The sequence below is a fragment of the Schistocerca gregaria genome, unplaced genomic scaffold (genome assembly GCF_023897955.1).
Source record: "Schistocerca gregaria isolate iqSchGreg1 unplaced genomic scaffold, iqSchGreg1.2 ptg000758l, whole genome shotgun sequence".
NCBI lineage: Eukaryota > Metazoa > Arthropoda > Insecta > Orthoptera > Acrididae > Schistocerca > Schistocerca gregaria.
The window spans coordinates 65,007-78,322 of NW_026062129.1; the positions used below are offsets into that span (position 1 = coordinate 65,007).

The window sequence follows — 13,316 nt, forward strand, 5'->3', positions numbered from 1 at the left end:
TTCCCTCGGTCCAGCAGGACACTGACACACCCCGCGCAGTCCACCCGCCGCCCGGCCGCGCGCAAGACCTGCGCTGGTTGACAATAACAAGGTGCGTCTCCCGCGAGTGTCGAGGAGGAAGGACGTGCTTTGCGTCAAATGTGCCACCGAAAATGGCGATTGCGTGTGTTGGAAGGAGAGGCGAAGCATTCTTCTGCCGTGCAGCTACAGTATAAGGACGCCAACGGCCATACCATGTTGAATACACCGGTTCTCGTCCGATCACCGAAGTTAAGCAACATCGGGCCCGGTTAGTACTTGGATGGGTGACCGCCTGGGAACACCGGGTGCTGTTGGCTCTCTCTCTTCTTTTAAATTTCATGTCACTACACCTGGCAGCCCTCTTTTCATACTAACTCTCAGGTGCGACAAAGATGCTCCCACAAGCATTTTAAACTACTGTATTAAACGTAAGATGCGAAATTACAGTAATGAACTCAGTTTGAGCAAGAATGCGCGAAGGAAGGGTGGTAGGAACTCCTTGAAAGTAACGAAACACTGCGAATCGACAGATGTGCACTTGAAATGCGTCAGAGCCTACTGTTTTGTAGGAGCGCTAAATTCCAAAAAACTAAATAATTAAATAAAAAACTAAAAAAACAGAAAATCAACTGTTCTGGTACGATCACCGACGATAAGCAACATCGTTAGTATTCGGATCGGTGACCGCCTGGGTACTCTGGAAAAGAGGGCTGGCAGGGGTAGCCAAAAAATGAAGTCAGACAAAGTGTCTCTAGAAATAACAAGAGTATGACACGACAGGACTGTTCTGAAATACGCCAGGGCTTATAGTTTTGTAGCAGTGTACAAATGCAAATTTGTAAACAAAAATTTATCTTTCGCCGCTAGAAGAAATGGATGCTTTGTCGAACCGCCTGTGTCTTGTGTCCGTGTTTTCGCACCTTTCCACGGCATTGCACGGAACAGCACTGCTCTAGTAGCTCCGAACGGCCGCACACGGCGCCTCGCACACGCCGGTCAGTCCGGCGCCAGTCTCGCAGTTGTTTCTCGTGCTTGTGCTGTCATATGGACCACGACCCGAGCGGCAGCGAGCGGCAGTCGAGCAAAGTCGGGACAAGTCGGGACGGAAGGGGACAGCCGAGAATGCACCATGCGAATTACGCAAATATCTGGAAGCGCGACGCGTGTCAGGCAGGTGAGAACGCTTCCCTCGGTCCAGCAGGACACTGACACACCCCGCGCAGTCCACCCGCCGCCCGGCCGCGCGCAAGACCTGCGCTGGTTGACAATAACAAGGTGCGTCTCCCGCGAGTGTCGAGGAGGAAGGACGTGCTTTGCGTCAAATGTGCCACCGAAAATGGCGATTGCGTGTGTTGGAAGGAGAGGCGAAGCATTCTTCTGCCGTGCGGCTACAGTATAAGGACGCCAACGGCCATACCATGTTGAATACACCGGTTCTCGTCCGATCACCGAAGTTAAGCAACATCGGGCCCGGTTAGTACTTGGATGGGTGACCGCCTGGGAACACCGGGTGCTGTTGGCTCTCTCTCTTCTTTTAAATTTCATGTCACTACACCTGGCAGCCCTCTTTTCATACTAACTCTCAGGTGCGACAAAGATGCTCCCACAAGCATTTTAAACTACTGTATTAAACGTAAGATGCGAAATTACAGTAATGAACTCAGTTTGAGCAAGAATGCGCGAAGGAAGGGTGGTAGGAACTCCTTGAAAGTAACGAAACACTGCGAATCGACAGATGTGCACTTGAAATGCGTCAGAGCCTACTGTTTTGTAGGAGCGCTAAATTCCAAAAAACTAAATAATTAAATAAAAAACTAAAAAAACAGAAAATCAACTGTTCTGGTACGATCACCGACGATAAGCAACATCGTTAGTATTCGGATCGGTGACCGCCTGGGTACTCTGGAAAAGAGGGCTGGCAGGGGTAGCCAAAAAATGAAGTCAGACAAAGTGTCTCTAGAAATAACAAGAGTATGACACGACAGGACTGTTCTGAAATACGCCAGGGCTTATAGTTTTGTAGCAGTGTACAAATGCAAATTTGTAAACAAAAATTTATCTTTCGCCGCTAGAAGAAATGGATGCTTTGTCGAACCGCCTGTGTCTTGTGTCCGTGTTTTCGCACCTTTCCACGGCATTGCACGGAACAGCACTGCTCTAGTAGCTCCGAACGGCCGCACACGGCGCCTCGCACACGCCGGTCAGTCCGGCGCCAGTCTCGCAGTTGTTTCTCGTGCTTGTGCTGTCATATGGACCACGACCCGAGCGGCAGCGAGCGGCAGTCGAGCAAAGTCGGGACAAGTCGGGACGGAAGGGGACAGCCGAGAATGCACCATGCGAATTACGCAAATATCTGGAAGCGCGACGCGTGTCAGGCAGGTGAGAACGCTTCCCTCGGTCCAGCAGGACACTGACACACCCCGCGCAGTCCACCCGCCGCCCGGCCGCGCGCAAGACCTGCGCTGGTTGACAATAACAAGGTGCGTCTCCCGCGAGTGTCGAGGAGGAAGGACGTGCTTTGCGTCAAATGTGCCACCGAAAATGGCGATTGCGTGTGTTGGAAGGAGAGGCGAAGCATTCTTCTGCCGTGCAGCTACAGTATAAGGACGCCAACGGCCATACCATGTTGAATACACCGGTTCTCGTCCGATCACCGAAGTTAAGCAACATCGGGCCCGGTTAGTACTTGGATGGGTGACCGCCTGGGAACACCGGGTGCTGTTGGCTCTCTCTCTTCTTTTAAATTTCATGTCACTACACCTGGCAGCCCTCTTTTCATACTAACTCTCAGGTGCGACAAAGATGCTCCCACAAGCATTTTAAACTACTGTATTAAACGTAAGATGCGAAATTACAGTAATGAACTCAGTTTGAGCAAGAATGCGCGAAGGAAGGGTGGTAGGAACTCCTTGAAAGTAACGAAACACTGCGAATCGACAGATGTGCACTTGAAATGCGTCAGAGCCTACTGTTTTGTAGGAGCGCTAAATTCCAAAAAACTAAATAATTAAATAAAAAACTAAAAAAACAGAAAATCAACTGTTCTGGTACGATCACCGACGATAAGCAACATCGTTAGTATTCGGATCGGTGACCGCCTGGGTACTCTGGAAAAGAGGGCTGGCAGGGGTAGCCAAAAAATGAAGTCAGACAAAGTGTCTCTAGAAATAACAAGAGTATGACACGACAGGACTGTTCTGAAATACGCCAGGGCTTATAGTTTTGTAGCAGTGTACAAATGCAAATTTGTAAACAAAAATTTATCTTTCGCCGCTAGAAGAAATGGATGCTTTGTCGAACCGCCTGTGTCTTGTGTCCGTGTTTTCGCACCTTTCCACGGCATTGCACGGAACAGCACTGCTCTAGTAGCTCCGAACGGCCGCACACGGCGCCTCGCACACGCCGGTCAGTCCGGCGCCAGTCTCGCAGTTGTTTCTCGTGCTTGTGCTGTCATATGGACCACGACCCGAGCGGCAGCGAGCGGCAGTCGAGCAAAGTCGGGACAAGTCGGGACGGAAGGGGACAGCCGAGAATGCACCATGCGAATTACGCAAATATCTGGAAGCGCGACGCGTGTCAGGCAGGTGAGAACGCTTCCCTCGGTCCAGCAGGACACTGACACACCCCGCGCAGTCCACCCGCCGCCCGGCCGCGCGCAAGACCTGCGCTGGTTGACAATAACAAGGTGCGTCTCCCGCGAGTGTCGAGGAGGAAGGACGTGCTTTGCGTCAAATGTGCCACCGAAAATGGCGATTGCGTGTGTTGGAAGGAGAGGCGAAGCATTCTTCTGCCGTGCAGCTACAGTATAAGGACGCCAACGGCCATACCATGTTGAATACACCGGTTCTCGTCCGATCACCGAAGTTGAGCAACATCGGGCCCGGTTAGTACTTGGATGGGTGACCGCCTGGGAACACCGGGTGCTGTTGGCTCTCTCTCTTCTTTTAAATTTCATGTCACTACACCTGGCAGCCCTCTTTTCATACTAACTCTCAGGTGCGACAAAGATGCTCCCACAAGCATTTTAAACTACTGTATTAAACGTAAGATGCGAAATTACAGTAATGAACTCAGTTTGAGCAAGAATGCGCGAAGGAAGGGTGGTAGGAACTCCTTGAAAGTAACGAAACACTGCGAATCGACAGATGTGCACTTGAAATGCGTCAGAGCCTACTGTTTTGTAGGAGCGCTAAATTCCAAAAAACTAAATAATTAAATAAAAAACTAAAAAAACAGAAAATCAACTGTTCTGGTACGATCACCGACGATAAGCAACATCGTTAGTATTCGGATCGGTGACCGCCTGGGTACTCTGGAAAAGAGGGCTGGCAGGGGTAGCCAAAAAATGAAGTCAGACAAAGTGTCTCTAGAAATAACAAGAGTATGACACGACAGGACTGTTCTGAAATACGCCAGGGCTTATAGTTTTGTAGCAGTGTACAAATGCAAATTTGTAAACAAAAATTTATCTTTCGCCGCTAGAAGAAATGGATGCTTTGTCGAACCGCCTGTGTCTTGTGTCCGTGTTTTCGCACCTTTCCACGGCATTGCACGGAACAGCACTGCTCTAGTAGCTCCGAACGGCCGCACACGGCGCCTCGCACACGCCGGTCAGTCCGGCGCCAGTCTCGCAGTTGTTTCTCGTGCTTGTGCTGTCATATGGACCACGACCCGAGCGGCAGCGAGCGGCAGTCGAGCAAAGTCGGGACAAGTCGGGACGGAAGGGGACAGCCGAGAATGCACCATGCGAATTACGCAAATATCTGGAAGCGCGACGCGTGTCAGGCAGGTGAGAACGCTTCCCTCGGTCCAGCAGGACACTGACACACCCCGCGCAGTCCACCCGCCGCCCGGCCGCGCGCAAGACCTGCGCTGGTTGACAATAACAAGGTGCGTCTCCCGCGAGTGTCGAGGAGGAAGGACGTGCTTTGCGTCAAATGTGCCACCGAAAATGGCGATTGCGTGTGTTGGAAGGAGAGGCGAAGCATTCTTCTGCCGTGCAGCTACAGTATAAGGACGCCAACGGCCATACCATGTTGAATACACCGGTTCTCGTCCGATCACCGAAGTTGAGCAACATCGGGCCCGGTTAGTACTTGGATGGGTGACCGCCTGGGAACACCGGGTGCTGTTGGCTCTCTCTCTTCTTTTAAATTTCATGTCACTACACCTGGCAGCCCTCTTTTCATACTAACTCTCAGGTGCGACAAAGATGCTCCCACAAGCATTTTAAACTACTGTATTAAACGTAAGATGCGAAATTACAGTAATGAACTCAGTTTGAGCAAGAATGCGCGAAGGAAGGGTGGTAGGAACTCCTTGAAAGTAACGAAACACTGCGAATCGACAGATGTGCACTTGAAATGCGTCAGAGCCTACTGTTTTGTAGGAGCGCTAAATTCCAAAAAACTAAATAATTAAATAAAAAACTAAAAAAACAGAAAATCAACTGTTCTGGTACGATCACCGACGATAAGCAACATCGTTAGTATTCGGATCGGTGACCGCCTGGGTACTCTGGAAAAGAGGGCTGGCAGGGGTAGCCAAAAAATGAAGTCAGACAAAGTGTCTCTAGAAATAACAAGAGTATGACACGACAGGACTGTTCTGAAATACGCCAGGGCTTATAGTTTTGTAGCAGTGTACAAATGCAAATTTGTAAACAAAAATTTATCTTTCGCCGCTAGAAGAAATGGATGCTTTGTCGAACCGCCTGTGTCTTGTGTCCGTGTTTTCGCACCTTTCCACGGCATTGCACGGAACAGCACTGCTCTAGTAGCTCCGAACGGCCGCACACGGCGCCTCGCACACGCCGGTCAGTCCGGCGCCAGTCTCGCAGTTGTTTCTCGTGCTTGTGCTGTCATATGGACCACGACCCGAGCGGCAGCGAGCGGCAGTCGAGCAAAGTCGGGACAAGTCGGGACGGAAGGGGACAGCCGAGAATGCACCATGCGAATTACGCAAATATCTGGAAGCGCGACGCGTGTCAGGCAGGTGAGAACGCTTCCCTCGGTCCAGCAGGACACTGACACACCCCGCGCAGTCCACCCGCCGCCCGGCCGCGCGCAAGACCTGCGCTGGTTGACAATAACAAGGTGCGTCTCCCGCGAGTGTCGAGGAGGAAGGACGTGCTTTGCGTCAAATGTGCCACCGAAAATGGCGATTGCGTGTGTTGGAAGGAGAGGCGAAGCATTCTTCTGCCGTGCAGCTACAGTATAAGGACGCCAACGGCCATACCATGTTGAATACACCGGTTCTCGTCCGATCACCGAAGTTAAGCAACATCGGGCCCGGTTAGTACTTGGATGGGTGACCGCCTGGGAACACCGGGTGCTGTTGGCTCTCTCTCTTCTTTTAAATTTCATGTCACTACACCTGGCAGCCCTCTTTTCATACTAACTCTCAGGTGCGACAAAGATGCTCCCACAAGCATTTTAAACTACTGTATTAAACGTAAGATGCGAAATTACAGTAATGAACTCAGTTTGAGCAAGAATGCGCGAAGGAAGGGTGGTAGGAACTCCTTGAAAGTAACGAAACACTGCGAATCGACAGATGTGCACTTGAAATGCGTCAGAGCCTACTGTTTTGTAGGAGCGCTAAATTCCAAAAAACTAAATAATTAAATAAAAAACTAAAAAAACAGAAAATCAACTGTTCTGGTACGATCACCGACGATAAGCAACATCGTTAGTATTCGGATCGGTGACCGCCTGGGTACTCTGGAAAAGAGGGCTGGCAGGGGTAGCCAAAAAATGAAGTCAGACAAAGTGTCTCTAGAAATAACAAGAGTATGACACGACAGGACTGTTCTGAAATACGCCAGGGCTTATAGTTTTGTAGCAGTGTACAAATGCAAATTTGTAAACAAAAATTTATCTTTCGCCGCTAGAAGAAATGGATGCTTTGTCGAACCGCCTGTGTCTTGTGTCCGTGTTTTCGCACCTTTCCACGGCATTGCACGGAACAGCACTGCTCTAGTAGCTCCGAACGGCCGCACACGGCGCCTCGCACACGCCGGTCAGTCCGGCGCCAGTCTCGCAGTTGTTTCTCGTGCTTGTGCTGTCATATGGACCACGACCCGAGCGGCAGCGAGCGGCAGTCGAGCAAAGTCGGGACAAGTCGGGACGGAAGGGGACAGCCGAGAATGCACCATGCGAATTACGCAAATATCTGGAAGCGCGACGCGTGTCAGGCAGGTGAGAACGCTTCCCTCGGTCCAGCAGGACACTGACACACCCCGCGCAGTCCACCCGCCGCCCGGCCGCGCGCAAGACCTGCGCTGGTTGACAATAACAAGGTGCGTCTCCCGCGAGTGTCGAGGAGGAAGGACGTGCTTTGCGTCAAATGTGCCACCGAAAATGGCGATTGCGTGTGTTGGAAGGAGAGGCGAAGCATTCTTCTGCCGTGCAGCTACAGTATAAGGACGCCAACGGCCATACCATGTTGAATACACCGGTTCTCGTCCGATCACCGAAGTTAAGCAACATCGGGCCCGGTTAGTACTTGGATGGGTGACCGCCTGGGAACACCGGGTGCCGAGCGAGCAGTACTTCCTTGTGCGACTTGGCCGGCGGCGCCTCGCGTGTCGTCTGTCTCCTGCCTCGCGGCTACATTTCATCAAGTCCGTAAGTTATGGCAATGTTGTATGATAATAGTGAAGAACGACAAAATAATGTGCAATGCGAATTCGATAGTTCCGTCGGAAAACCGTCAGCTTTCGAAATTCACCGTTGGATACTTGAGGAATTGTGTTTGTCGACCGATGACGTTCTCGGAGTTCAATTTGATACTTTTATCAATTCCGTGTTTTTGAAGTTGAAAACTCCCGAATTGTGTGATACCGTGGTAAATGTTAATGATGGTATCCGTAAATTTCGACATCTAGACGGTCGCATTAGTAACGTGACTATTTCTCATGGTGGCTTTGGCCTTCGAAATGTTCGTGTGTTCAACTTGCCTTTTGAAATCCGGAATGACACAATATCTCGTCATTTGCGGCCGTACGGGACCGTGCTATCTGTTTTTAAAGAGAAGTGGTCTTCCGCCTATGTTTTTCAGGTCGAAAACGGTGTGAGGAGTGTAAAGATGATAGTACGACAGCATATTCCGTCCTTCTTGTTAGTTAACGGTCATCGTGCTTTTATAACCTATAGTGGTCAACCTCAGACGTGTTCCTTTTGCGGTGCTGTTGGTCATTACCGACAAAACTGTCCTAAACGCAGGCAGCCTGTTCAGTTGCCACGTGAGGACGTTTTAAGTGGGCCTAGCTTTGCTTCTGTTGCTGCAACGAGTTTAGGATCCGCCCCCCCCGCACGTGTGCAACTCGCGGCCGCCCCCCCTGTATCGGCCGCCGCTGACGTCATGGACACGTCTGTTCCTGATAGTGACTCTGTTTCTGTTTCTGAACCTCCTGTTGAGCCTTCTTTGCTCGCGGCTGCGACAACTGAATCTGTTTTTGAAAAACCGGTAGTGGACGAAGTCTCACCGCAATCCGTGCCGATGTCGGCAGAAATTGTTCCGCATACTGTCCCGGTTACGGAACCCGACATATCGGCGGTTGCTCCTACTACCGTCCCCGACAGTCTTTCTGCTGCCAGTGCTGTTGTAGAACGTGAAGCTTTTACTGCACCGAAACCGCGTAGGGACCGGAATGTCGCTCGAGCTTCTGGCACCCCACGTTTACGTAGTGCCAGTAGCTCTGCTTCGTTTAATACGCGTGGTTTTTCGGACAAAAATCGGAGTCCGTCTCCGGTGGCGCGTGCTCCTGCCCCCCCTCAGGTTCGGTCGGTCGGGCAACCGACCTCCCGACAACCGGCCGCGCGCGACGGCGTAGACCTCGGCCACCGCCCGTCTCAGGGGGGAGGCAGCAGGCGCCACGCGAAAAAGCAGACCTCTTCCCGCACTCAGCCGGAGGGTGATGTTGTTGCTGCAACGCAGAAACGTGACATCGCGGTGCAACATTTGAAAACCTTCCTGAGCCAACCGACTTCTGATGCCGATTCCGGCATGGCGGTGGATCCGCCTTTGTCTGTGACACCTTCCCCCTTTCCAACCAAAAGAAAGGCCGAAGATTCGCACCTTCGTCGTGCCCCCCCTTCCACCCACGATTTGGTGCCGCCTTTATCTTCGGATGTCGAAATGCCCGCCGTGGAGCATTCCGCCACAGAAGGTGCCGTCACAGTTTCTGGGACTCCACCGCCCCCGCCCCCCCTTCCTAGTCAGTCACAGGATTGGTCGGCGGACGTGGAGGCCGGTGGTAACCATTAGTGTGACTCATTGTATGTCCTCCCCCTCCTAGCAAGTTTGTATGTTTTATCTTGTTTTAAGCAAATTTCATGTTTTTCTTTTATTTTCTTGTTTTTTAACTGTGTTATTACGTGTATATGGTTAACGACTGTAGCCAGTGGAACATCTTAACAGTTAATCTTAATAAGTTGCGAAATCCGCAGAAGACTATGATTTTAAAAAATTTCTTGTATGATAATAACTGTCACGTCGCTTTTTTACAGGAGGTGACTTGTGAAGCGCTTTTGTTTTTGCATGATTTTACTGATTTTACTGTGATTGATAATATTGCCCCTGATAACGATACGGGCACTGCAATTTTAGTGCGTTCTGGCTTACCAATATCTAACGTTGACATTTTACCGAACGGTCGCGCTGTTGCTTGTACCATTTTTGGAATTGTGTTTGTAAATGTGTACGCTCCGTCAGGAAATGTTAAACCGGCCAGGGCTGAATTTTATGGTAGAGATTTGTGTCAGCTTCTATCCAGGAATGTCGATACTTTAATCGTTGGGGGTGATTTTAATTGTGTTTTAGACGACAGCGATCAAGAGCCGCGTCCAAACAAATGTCACGAGCTGGGTACTTTAGTCACTAGTTTTCAGCTGCTCGACACGTGGCGTGTTTTACACCCGGATTTCACCTACTTCACCTATTTTTACGGTACCGGGCGTAGCCGCCTCGATCGGATTTATGTGTCTAGGCAGCTGTCTGCCCGTATTTGTAGTGCTGACGTGACTCCTGTCGTATTTTCTGACCACTCCAGTTACTCCTGTCGTCTTTTATTGCCTCGTTTGTGTGTTCCTCGCCGTACCAATTTGTGGAAGTTCAATTGCAGTTTACTCAATGACGACCATTTTGTGACTTGTTTTAACCGTCTATGGCAACGGTTGTTGCGGACTCGAGGCGGTCATAGTAGCACCATTGAGTGGTGGGTTGCGATAGTTAAACCGGCGATTAGGAAATTTTTAATTGATTACAGCCGTGAGGCGGCACGCTGGCGTCGGGCAACGGCTCGCTTCCGCCAGGCTTGTTTACGGGACTTAGCGTTGCGGGTGACGTCACAGCCCGAGTTGTTGCCTACTCTGAAGCAATTTCAAGCAAAGCTTTTACTTGACATGCGTGCCGTTAGTGATGGGGTGACCGTCCGAAGTCAGCCTGCGGGACTTGTTACTGGGGAACCTCTGTCCATTTACCATTTACACAGGGAACGCAAACGCCGTGAACGTTTGAAGATTAATGTTTGGCGGCTGCGAAACGGCGATCGAACTTCTGTACAGTCGGAAATTGAAACAGATATTTTTGAACATTTCGCTTCACTTTTCCGTGCTGTTGATGTGGATTCCGACGCGTTGCGAGATTTTTTTCAGACTGTACCCCATGTTTTAACTCGCCCGGACAGGAATCATTTAACTGACGCCTTTACGTCTGATGAAGTTCTCGATGCCGTTCGGCGGAGTCCCAACGGGAAGTCTCCAGGCCCAGATGGGATTCCTGCGGAATTTTATTTGAAATTTTTTCATCTTTTTAGTGAGATTTTAGTAGATTTGGTAAATGATATTCGAAATGGTGTGACTGTACCAGCTGCCTTTGTGGAGGGGGTTGTGACGCTCGTTCCCAAATCCAATGCTGTGCCAAATATCGACGCTGTCCGTCCGATTACTTTATTAAATGTTGACTACAAGATCGTCACGCGCTGCGTCGCTCAGCGACTTAAAAACATTTTGCCGGCGGTACTTAGTCCTCAGCAAACGTGTGCGGTGCGCGATCGGAATATCTTTGACGCTATCCTTGCTTACAGGGACTGCATTGGTTATGTAAAAAGTGCTCGGCTTCGGACTGCGGCGATTTTATTAGTTGATTTTAAGAATGCCTTTGACCGTATTAGTCATTTTTATTTGCGTCAGGTTTTGGTACGCATGGGGTTTGGTTATAAATTTACCAAATTAGTGACGCATCTGTTGCAAAATGCTACGTCACGCATCTGTGTTAATGGTCGTCTTACTCCTGCTTTTCGTGTAGGTCGCTCCGTGCGGCAAGGGTGTCCGCTTTCCATGGCGCTTTTTGCCATTGCGCTGGATCCCCTCCTCCGCTATATCGGTCAGGAATGTCGCGGCATTCAGATGGGGACTACCAGATTGGTTTGTAAAGCATACGCTGATGACCTTGGCGTATTTATTGAGCATTTAGACGATGTTGACAGGTTGCAAGTCGTTCTGCACAACTTTGAACAAGCTACGGGGGCGATTGTCAATACACAGAAAACTGTTCTTTTACCGCTCACCGCCCGCGCACGTACCCTTCGTAGGGACTGGTTCTGTGTACAGCAGCAGCATAAAGTTCTTGGAGTCCTTTTATCCTCGAATCCACAGCAGATGGAAGCATTAAATTGGCGGCCTACGCTGCATCGGATTCGTGCTGTTGTCAAGATCCATGCGGTCCGAAATTTGGCCCTTCGGGAAAAGGTGCAGTTAATAAATAATAACTTCTTGGCAAGGGCGTGGTACCTTGCTCAGGTTCTCCCGGTACCCAAGCAATTGGGGCGCGCCATCACACAGGCGATTTACTGGTTTTTATGGAGGGGGGAGATTTTTAAGGTGTCACATGCTGTCTGTACCTTGGGCCTGTCCGACGGCGGTTTGGGACTTGTCGATTTTTCAGCCAAATGTGCGGCTCTCCTTTGGAAGAGAATTACCGCTGTTATGCAGAAGGCACCTTGCAGTCCCACCGCGGTTGTTTTTAATCGTTATCGTCCTCATTCTGAAGTGGCACCTGTTTCTGTGTCGCACATCCCGTTTTATCTTTCTTACGTGCGCCGCTACTATTTCGATAATAGTTACCTGACACTTCGTGACATCTCCGCCCACACGGTTAGCGCTGTCTGCGATGCTATACGCGGACCTCCTATTCGTTGCAAGTGGGAGTATCGATTGCCACGCTGCAACTGGGTGGCAGTGTGGCAAAACCTCGCCAACAAAGTCCTCCCGGCTTCCGTACACGCTGCATGGTACAAGGTGGTGCATCGCACCATCCCCACCAACTCCAAACTTCATTCCATCAACCTTATCCCATCTGGAGTGTGTGACGTGTGTACTGTCGACGATACTCTTGAACACCGCTTTGCATGTGACCGCTTCCGCCGTGTTTGGGACGTCGCCAGGGATATGATTCGTCTGATTCAGCGGGTGGACGCTCGAACCGTTACTGTGGATGATGTATTAATTCCGCAGTGTGTCGTCTACCCCACCACCAAGCGCAATGCCACGGTGTGGATCTTTGGCCATACAGTTTTTGCTATTTTCTCTTTAAAGTTGTGTACCGATTTGGACTTCCTTACCTTTTTATGGACCCAACATTCTCAGATTCAGACATCGCCACATTATCGGCAAAATTTTGCAAATTTTTTGCAGGTCGCACTGGCGCATGCTTTTGCGCGTATGTCGGTACCTGCGTAACATGGATGTTATTGTCTCGTATTTTCAAATTGCCCTTGAGCGACACAATATGAATAAATGCGACTTTCTCTATGTTTTCTGGAACGAAAATTGCCGAAACTTGACTATCGAACGACATCAGAAGTCTTTTCAGTTTTTTCTGGACGTTATTGCCAAACTTCTTGTTTGGCATGAGTGTCGGTATTATTAGTTTCTTTTTTCTTTTTTCATTTTTTCCCCGTATGTGGCGTGACGAGATTCTTTACTGATGTTTCAGTTCTAGTTTCTAGTGGTGACTGTTTGCGTTATTTTTTCTTTTTTCTTTTTTTTCATTTCTTTTACTGTCGAGCGCTCCCACTTCTCGTCACGTGTCTGCGCTCGGCACTTTTGGAACCTTTCGTCGGTGTGGGATTTCACACCGGGATTACCGGCGCTTAAAAATGGCGTTTTGTTTCATGTTGTTTTTACTACACCTAGGCTGTTGCGATTTCTCTTTTTTTTTTTCATACATGAAATATTGTTTTGTTTTACGGTCGATATGAGTGATGACGGGTGTGGGGGCGACACTGTGGC

At 49.8% G+C, this 13,316-nt stretch overlaps 7 non-coding genes across 7 annotated transcripts; all 7 read left to right on the plus strand.

The window, feature by feature from the left end:
• The first annotated feature begins 219 nt into the window (after nucleotides 1–219).
• LOC126321740 (5S ribosomal RNA) lies at nucleotides 220–338 on the plus strand. Its single transcript, XR_007558502.1, has one exon. It is a non-coding gene; the product is annotated as a 5S ribosomal RNA (ribosomal RNA).
• Nucleotides 339–1,424: 1,086 nt separating this feature from the next.
• LOC126321634 (5S ribosomal RNA) lies at nucleotides 1,425–1,543 on the plus strand. The gene has a single exon (XR_007558398.1). It is a non-coding gene; the product is annotated as a 5S ribosomal RNA (ribosomal RNA).
• A 1,086-nt stretch (nucleotides 1,544–2,629) lies between these two features.
• On the plus strand, nucleotides 2,630–2,748 carry LOC126321635 (5S ribosomal RNA). Its single transcript, XR_007558399.1, has one exon. It is a non-coding gene; the product is annotated as a 5S ribosomal RNA (ribosomal RNA).
• A 1,086-nt stretch (nucleotides 2,749–3,834) lies between these two features.
• Nucleotides 3,835–3,953, plus strand: LOC126321692 (5S ribosomal RNA). The gene has a single exon (XR_007558455.1). It is a non-coding gene; the product is annotated as a 5S ribosomal RNA (ribosomal RNA).
• Nucleotides 3,954–5,039: 1,086 nt separating this feature from the next.
• Nucleotides 5,040–5,158, plus strand: LOC126321693 (5S ribosomal RNA). Its single transcript, XR_007558456.1, has one exon. It is a non-coding gene; the product is annotated as a 5S ribosomal RNA (ribosomal RNA).
• A 1,086-nt stretch (nucleotides 5,159–6,244) lies between these two features.
• On the plus strand, nucleotides 6,245–6,363 carry LOC126321636 (5S ribosomal RNA). Its single transcript, XR_007558400.1, has one exon. It is a non-coding gene; the product is annotated as a 5S ribosomal RNA (ribosomal RNA).
• Nucleotides 6,364–7,449: 1,086 nt separating this feature from the next.
• Nucleotides 7,450–7,566, plus strand: LOC126321694 (5S ribosomal RNA). The gene has a single exon (XR_007558457.1). It is a non-coding gene; the product is annotated as a 5S ribosomal RNA (ribosomal RNA).
• Nucleotides 7,567–13,316: the final 5,750 nt, after the last annotated feature.